The sequence below is a fragment of the Sinocyclocheilus rhinocerous genome, unplaced genomic scaffold, assembly GCF_001515625.1.
Source record: "Sinocyclocheilus rhinocerous isolate Xijiao unplaced genomic scaffold, SAMN03320098_v1.1 scaffold800, whole genome shotgun sequence".
Lineage (NCBI taxonomy): Eukaryota > Metazoa > Chordata > Actinopteri > Cypriniformes > Cyprinidae > Sinocyclocheilus > Sinocyclocheilus rhinocerous.
The window spans coordinates 26,683-33,084 of record NW_015636889.1 but is presented as its reverse complement, the minus strand read 5'-3'; the positions used below and the strand labels follow the sequence as shown (position 1 = coordinate 33,084).

The 6,402-nt window shown below is 36.3% G+C and overlaps 1 protein-coding gene across 1 annotated transcript in view; it reads right to left on the bottom strand.

Moving 5' to 3' along the window:
- Positions 1-5,499, bottom strand: part of LOC107748276 (5-hydroxytryptamine receptor 1F-like) — a 13,066-nt gene extending 7,567 nt beyond the window's left edge. The window contains exon 1 of the mRNA XM_016563014.1: positions 5,316-5,499. The gene's annotated coding sequence lies outside the window, so the exon portion shown is untranslated. The remainder of the gene's footprint in view (positions 1-5,315) is intronic.
- Between the last annotated feature and the right edge of the window lie 903 nt (positions 5,500-6,402).

Sequence of the window (6,402 nt, the reverse complement as noted above, 5' to 3'; positions counted from 1 at the left end):
AACGTGTTTCAGAAAGGCGGGGCATAGAGGAGAAACAATAATGTACAGTATGTGGAAAATAATGTGTTTTTTGAACTTTAAACCGCATAAACACATTTCATTACACCAAATGCACAAAATAATGTTCTTTTTAGCAGCAGCATATTTCACCTTTAAAGAATGTAGGGTGAGACTATATTTGATCCATTTTTGATTGGATTGGATCATGAGAAATGGTTGTTATTGAAATCAAAATGAAGCCAGGTGGTCGGAGAGGAGGGGCTGAAAAGTAAAAGGGATTAATGAAAACAGCTGAAAAGGAAAGTCATTTCAGAGCAAGTTATTACATTCTGATAAAATATTCTGAAGCAAATGAATCATGCACAATAACACCTGCAACTGTGTATTAAAAAAAGTAAATATAGGGTCAAATTTGATTTCATGCTGGCACCTCACCACTTCTTATCCCTTTTTAAAGTATAATAATGCACACGGATAATACCTGACTGCCTGACTATTGGGGCTGGGAGATATACTATAATTTAGACAGAGGCTGTTTGCACTACGTGTATTATTTACAATAAGTGTACTAAGTAGTACTAAGTAGTAGTTAGATGCAATTTGCATTAAGTGCAAATAGTGCTAGATGCTATTTGTAAATCACTGTATTTATAGTAAATTATAAAACAGTATGCCATAACAACATATTCAGAGAATATTTATTAAAACTATAAATGGATGCTGCCTTATTGGGACCTTACTTGTCTCTATCCCTAAAACCTAAGCCCACACCTACATCTAACCCTAAGCAGGCTGAACCTACTGTTCAGTAAAGGTGACTTCTGCAAGGAAATTATCCATTACTTTTATGGACATTCTCTTTAACCCTAATACACAATGCAATTAAGTGAAAAATTCAAAATACAGAGAATAACAGTAAAAAAAAGAAAATTCCTTCATATTAATAAAGTACATCATGCCCTATTTTTATGAATGCATAGCGGTCGATCTGCCAGTCTGCCCAATTAATGAGAGGACACCACATTAAATACATGTTAAAGGGTTAGTTCACCCAAAAATGAAAATTAGCCGCAAAAATTCAAGCCAGCAGGCCCACAACTAGTTTTGGGTGTACTGAGTCCAGAATACTCAATGAGTCCCCTACAGCTAACAAGAAACACTTGGGAACAATGATGACTAATCAACAACAAGGGACTACAAACATGTTAACCGGGACAGGAAAGAGGAAGACACTGGAAACATTTAACATCAGAGTAGGGAACAGGGTTTTGGGACAGAAACAACTAAAACCCAACTTCTCGCAGTCATGTGCTGCACTAGTTTAATGTCATGGTTGCAGCTAGTAATAACCAGGTTGGTTAAAGGGGAGTGTAAACTAGCACTTTTGGCTCTTCCCATTGACGTGAATAGAAAAGCAAAGTCATTTTAGAGGAAGACATTTAGATTAAAGATTACATAAACATTTTTTTTTTGCTCTTTTGAATTGCATGCAGCGATGAATTATTCACAATAAAATGGACCCAGCATAAAAAAATTAATTAGCATCATTTTGAAGTATCTATAGTGAATTCCAATTTACCACTAAGAAAAGTTTACACATTAAGTTTGATTCATCCACAGGTCTGATGTAACCATCTGGAAGTTGGAATTTCACTCAGGACTTACTCATTTTTTTACCAAAATAAAGAACTGTGCCTTGGAGTAGGCTACATAAATCTTATGCAACACGTCTCAAGAGGTTGTGCGATTTTTTTGCAATCTCTTTTTCAGAGAGCAAACAACAACAGACTGTCATGGAGAGATATCACCAGATGCAGAATAACTGAAGATCTGTCCTTCTCAAACGTTCAGCACTGGCTGTGCCAAAAAGCCTTGAGTTGGACTGGTGATGGCACTTCAGGCTCGAGTCAGCCTGGTATAACAGTGATATTCCTTTAAAGGAATAATTCATCCAAATGTGAAATTTAGCATTACATCTCTTGTTAACAAATGGATCCACTGAATGGGTGCCGTCAGAATGAGAGTCAAAACAGCTGATAAAAACATAACAATAATCCACAAGTAATCTACACAACTCCAGTCCATCGATTAATGTCTTGAATCACTGCATGTTTGTAAGAAACAAATTGATCATTAAGGCATTTTAACTTCAAACCATTGGGACTGTCTGTAAAACCTGCTAAATGAAACCATGGTGTGAACGTTTGTACACATAGGGCCACCTGGGTCATTTACAGGTGTCATATTGTCTTGGTTCAGATGGAAGTCAACAGATGGAATGCTTCTGAACACTAAAATCTTTATGGGTACGATCACAAGATCATTACGGGCTATCTGACCACATGGTCTCAATCAACAACGACGCACTCTTCTGAAATGAGCTGGAAGTGCATCAAACACAGTCTTGTCCTTCACCTTCAGGAACAAAGCAGATGTAATTACCTTAATTTGCGTAGCTGCTGGTTCTCAATGACGTCCAATTAACTGGAGTGTGTGAGGTGCTAAATAAGATTTGTTGATGTTAAGTTGTGGTTAGATCAGTTCATGGTCAGTGGATTTTTGTGGGAAAAAATCAGAGCCCATTCATTAGGTATTCAGATGTTTATGTTACATAGATTTGCAGCCTAAATGTCCAAGCAAATTTACATATTCTGGGTTCAAAGCACATCAAAGTGCATCAAAACGGCCCAGGCCAACTATCTGTAACATATTCATTACGATGAAGACAAATAATAAAACAGACACACCAAAGCAATTAAATATTTCATTATACATCTCCACATACTTAATGCAATATTAGAAGATATCATCTCATGACAAATGAAATAAATAAAAGTAAACAAATCCCCTTTATTCAAACTCGTGTATTTGCACACCAAAAGCACCCCATAAGAGATCCGAGCAATTATTTCGCATCTTAGAAGGAATTTCATTTTGTTTTACTTTCACTGTTTGCTTGGTTCACGGGATATTTCATATCCCACTACATGCACGCAGTCACACTATCTAAACTCTATTCTTCATCCAGTAATTGAATCTCCATTGGGTGTGCATTCAGAGAATTAATGAGAACTAAATGTCAATCATGTCGTGCCAATACAGTGTCTGCTGGTGGTTGATATCTTCAGGAAGCAAGCGAGAGGAGTTGGTGTTCTACTAATCAGAAATCAAAAATCAGTGATACGTGGTCAGAATGATACCTACCATCATACCTCAATTTATCAGCCCTGTGAATATCTGTTTGACATTTTGTAGGTACCTGCAGTATCACTCCACCACCAGCTGTAAGGTGCCATGCTTAGTCATATAAAGAAAACTACCTTAAATGGACATCTTTTCCTTGAAGGGATATTTCTTTATATTAGATTATATTATATTATTTTATACTTAAAAAAAAAAATCTTTTTAAACTATTTTGAACAGTCACACAAATAGCAATCAGTATCTTTAGTATCATCATCATCTTTTGGAACTCTTTGTTTTGAACAGTCAGTTAAAGTATCATTCTGTTTTTGTGATTACATCTTTATCATCTTTTGAAACTCTTTATTTTTGAACAGTCAGGCAAATTGCAATCAATATCTTTTACAATTGGCCCTGTATGCACATACAAATGGCTGAAGTATAAGGAACAAAATGTACCTGACTGGCCCTGAATAAAATATGAGACAACGCAGGGCATCTGGCTATAGGCCAAAGGGTCAGGACAGGCAAAGATAAGGATGGCACTTAGACTATTAATATGCACAGCATAAATCAGGCTCTTTAATCATCTTCAAAACCTAAAAACAAACGTCTGAGACAAATTAGCAATCATAATTTGTATTCTTGTATGATACAGATATAGGTCTTTGTATTAAAAAAAAAAAAAAAAGATATAGGTCTTTGTATTAAAAAAAAAAAAGAAAGGAAAAAAAAGCTCTGAAATAACATTACAATCTATCATGCATTCAGCCCCAGAGCTGTTTTTTATTATAATTTTTTTTTTATATCACAGAGAGTCACTGTGTATCGCTGAAATAACTTCACGGGGACCACCAAAACAGCATCATCCCCGTTGATTTTTATATTTTCAAAGACGTGATGATGAATCATGCAGTCTGTCTCTATACTACATCTTTATTGTTTTCTGGGGGAGTATTTTCCCCTGCCTGATCTGCAAGCGTTCCCCTGGTGTTAGGAATACACCAGCTGGTTTTTATTATATATTTCCTTTTCCTACTGATAAAATGTCAGACTTGTAGGGTCCCACAAAATACTTACAATCGCATACGTACCTTAACTTTACCTTACCTATTTTAATACATAATTTAATTAAATTTTATTTATTTATTTAAAATTTTAACAAAAAAGGATGAACATAGTATTTATTTGATTAAATATCTGATAAAAGTAAAAGTACTCAGTGCCAGTTTAATAGTTTCTAAAGCCACATTTAGCAGAAAATACATATTTATATATTCTAGGCTAGGGCAACCCATATGGCATCCCATACACATTTTTAGCCCAATATTCAAGTTAGTAAGATGAGGGTAACATCTGTCTGCACTTAATCAATATAAATAATAATTTAAAATAGATAATCAATAATACAATATTTATAAATAGACCTATATCAAATAATGAAAAAATTTCATCTTAATGGATACAAATGTGAGCAAAACAATTGCTAACAATTACATATAATAATTTATAATAACTGAAATGGGTCTAGAGGGTATTTCGCAAGATCAGCTACTGAATAGATATAGATAGATAGATAGATAGATAGATGCTAAATAATTCATTATCATCATACATCATATTCTGGGTTCTTTTGGACCAAATCCATTTGGGATTATGGATCCTTGTGCTTATACGGTACTGTGCTTTCATTGTCTGTTTTGGTTAGAGCAAGACATTTTCATTTACTGCATAAGACTTTATTGAAGAGTACAGGTATATTTAAATGAAAATTTGGGTTAACTGAATAGTAAATCTATGCAAATTTTAGATGATCTCCATATAAATGGTTGTGCTCGGTCTACACACACACACACACACACACACACACATTTTTAGCACACTATCCAAGTTAAGATGAGGGTTATGTCTGTCTGCACTTAATCAATATAAATAATAATTATAAATAAATACAAAAATAGTCAATAAATCATAAAAATACCTACACATTTCCATCTGTCTGTATCACACACAGAAACACTCATACACACTCCAAAACAGTATTTCCAATAGCCTTCACAAGACACAAATACACCTCAACAAACAGGTGGTCAACACCTTATTTGGTAATTTGTCTTAAGTAGGCTACTTACGCGTAGTGATTCCAAAGAGGAAGTCTTCGCTTCAGCACGACTTCCCTGGATAAAGAATTCCCTACAACTGATGGAAATGTGCGCGTCCCGGAACGTCGGTGCTCGGAGCTGCGCGCGACTGCTGTGGTTCAATCCTTCTGATGAGAGCGCGAGAGATTCATCTACTGCGTGGGAGCTGCGCGCCGCGGAGCGCCTGACAGGTGCTTAATGAGAGGGAGCCACTGCTTTATGATCCGAGTGAAGAGTTACTCAGCAATTACATCAACTGAGTCCGGTTTAACGTGAGCACGTGATATTTTCAAGTGTCATTTTTCTACTACTTTTTCTTTTTTTAACCTTTTTAAGCTCTGTCAGCTAAGGGAAATTGCTGTCCTGATAGTGCCCTAAACACATTTACAGTGTATTTGGACATAATGTGGTAAGATAAGATATCTGTGTTGTAGTGATCATTAGGTCCTGTGGAGGATTGGAGGATGCTATCCAAGGTCCTCCAGGATGGTTCAATAGGCTATGATTCATTTTCAGCCAGGACACCTACAATCTAGTTGTTATGTAACCAGTGAAGCTCAGATAGTCAGCCCTCAACAAGCAGAACAGATCCCACCAAATATCAGCACACTCAATAAATGATAGGGTTTGTGCCTTATGGCAGCCAGCGGTGCATATTATAAAAATAAACTCTGGAAGGTCTAGAGTACATGGAGGCAATGCATTCTAATATATGTGCATATTTACCCAGAGTGAAGATGGAGGGACGATTACGTCATAATAGAGGCAAACAAAACCGTGATTGGTTGGGATGTTTTGCTGCAAATGTTGAAAGAGGAAATGTAGAGAATGGGAGGTCAGAGAGGCAGGGAATTGGATTTCTGCAGGGACAGAGATTGGGATCTGAAAAGGATGAGTCTCGGTAACAAGGCCAGGTCCTTCTTGAAAGGCAGGAGAAAAAGAGAACGAGACACAAAAATGAGTGACTGAAGGATATAAACCAGCACGAACAGGTGGGCTACTGATGGATGAGAGATGGGAAGCCTTTGTGATGATGTTCTCTCACATGGCTTGTCACTTTCCTCTCATTCTGTCAGTC